The sequence below is a fragment of the Sinocyclocheilus rhinocerous genome, unplaced genomic scaffold (assembly GCF_001515625.1).
Source record: "Sinocyclocheilus rhinocerous isolate Xijiao unplaced genomic scaffold, SAMN03320098_v1.1 scaffold16356, whole genome shotgun sequence".
Taxonomy (NCBI): Eukaryota; Metazoa; Chordata; class Actinopteri; order Cypriniformes; family Cyprinidae; genus Sinocyclocheilus; species Sinocyclocheilus rhinocerous.
This window is the reverse complement of record NW_015660164.1, coordinates 1-2,195: the sequence shown is the minus strand read 5'-3', so window position 1 is coordinate 2,195 and position 2,195 is coordinate 1. Positions and strand designations below refer to the sequence as shown.

General features: G+C 43.3%; 1 non-coding gene across 1 annotated transcript; it reads right to left on the bottom strand.

Moving 5' to 3' along the window:
• Window positions 1-206: 206 nt before the first annotated feature.
• trnaq-cug (transfer RNA glutamine (anticodon CUG)) lies at window positions 207-278 on the bottom strand. The gene has a single exon. It is a non-coding gene; the product is annotated as a tRNA-Gln (tRNA).
• Window positions 279-2,195: the final 1,917 nt, after the last annotated feature.

Sequence of the window (2,195 nt, the reverse complement as noted above, 5' to 3'; positions counted from 1 at the left end):
TTGCTCCTCCACAACCAGGGGAATTAGCTCAAATGGTAGAGCGCTCGCTTAACGAAGCGTGATAAGCGTGATCGATGCTTGCATTCTCCAAACTGGGTCCTCCACTTTTGCGCTCACTTCCCTATAGAGACAGACTGTGCGTTGACGCTGCTCACTGCTGCCGAAAAGTATTTCGGACCGGGTCCTGCGCAAATTGGTGGCAAAACAGGTCCAACTGAGATTTGAACTCGGATCACTGGATTCAGAGTCCAGAGTGCTAACCATTACACCATGGAACCAAGACAAAAGCAGCGGTTGCTCACAGGGCCGCAAAGACTAAATGACTTAAAGGCTCACGAGCAGAACCCCCACCAAACATGTACTTTTTTTTTTTTTCCCTGCCGCCCGTTAGGCCACCACTTTTGCTGAGGGGTCCTCACACAGCTTGCTAGGCGCTTCGTGTCAGGCGGTTCGTGGACGCTTTTTGCTAGGCGCTTCGTGTCAGGCGGTTCGTGGATGTGAAGGGTCCACTCTTCAAAATGCATCCCACTTTTTAATCCAAAACAACGAAAAAATAGGGGAAAAAACGAAAGATCCTCCTTTGTTTACATGAGCGATTCGAGTTATAGTTGTCGATAGTGCCCATTTTCAAAGAAATATCGATTCTAATTCGTATTCCAGCTTTGAAATGGCATTTGTTTCATATAGAATAGTGTCTTCCGAGCAAAATGTGCCTTCCCTGTCTCTCTCCTTCAATCACAGGCGATGTTATAACCCAGAACAGACAGGGAGTCGCTGACAGGCTTAGCGAGGTGCCAATCTCCGCAGTGCAGTTTTTGTCTGTTTTAAGCCAGCCAATGCCTAGCCAGCAACGATTTGATGGATGGAAGTGTTAGCCAACCACAAGGACGTTTACAGTGATTGACAGTTTGCATAGTTTACGTAAGCAGGTTTGAAGAATAACCGTGTACAAAGGAAACGGTTGAGCGGAAGCCGGACGTGACGTCAAATGTGTGCGACGAACGGACTACTTGGAGCGAAATTTTAATAGAGATTGATTGTATCAGAGGATTATTTTTGAACGGATTTATTGGATTAATCATTGGACACTGGACTGAGGATTTTTTGGACTTGGTAACGGTAGGTCGGTTGTGGAGAGTGGTGTGGGAGTACCGGCTGACGGCCTGTATAGGTCCGGTAGCGGTGTTCCTCCTCTACTTCCCATCGACTAAATAATGTCAAACTTTTCAGGATGACAGAAATGGAGTCAGGAGATGAAATCAACAGCATGGAATGTAGAGATCAAGAAGGGGAAAGTGAATGGGAGGATGTTTTGAGGGGATCCAGAACCAAGAAATTGGCTAGACGTAAAAGAAAGAAAAATGATTCAGATAGTTTGGGTGGAACGGAGAGTGAAGGAAAAGAAGTTGATGTAAATGATTTGAGGCCAGAATTGTTCAATGTGGTAGTACGTTTTGAGGGAGAAGGGGGAGTAAAGAAAACTGACCCATTAAAACTTACTAACATCATTAAAGCACAAATAGGAGAAGTAAAATATGCAAGAGTACTGGGAGATGGAAACTTGCTTGTTGGATGTAGCTCTGAAAAACAGATAGAGAAGGCAAAGAGAATGAGCAGTGTGGGAAAAGTTAAAGTAGCAAAAGTGGTGAGAGTTGGAGGGGAGAAAACAGAGAATTGTAAAGGAATAATGGCAGGAGTTCCTCTTACGGTGGGTATGAAGGAGCTAGTAGAGAATTTGAGGAGGCGAAATGGATCAGTTAAATCTGCTAAAAGAATGACAAGAGGAATTGAAAAAAAGGAAACAGAATCTGTTCTGATTGATTTTGACTGTAAGGACCTCCCTAAAGTGGTATACTTTGGTTATATTAAATATAACATAAGATAATTCATAACTAAGCCTATGAGATGTTACAACTGACAGGAATTTGGTCATGTGGCAAGGGGATGTAAAAAACAAAGAAGATGTGCTAGATGTGGAGGAGACCACGATTATGGAAAATGTGGAGAGGGTGTTAAACCAAAGTGCTGCAATTGTGGAGGCAATCATAGTGTTTCTGGGGATGTGAAGTAATGAAGCGTGAGGTGAAAGTACAACAAATTAAAGTGAAGGAAAAAATTTCTTATGCTGATGCCGTCAGGAGAAGTGAAGAGAAAAAGCAGGCTAAGGATGCTGAATATGATAAAGGAAAAAATGG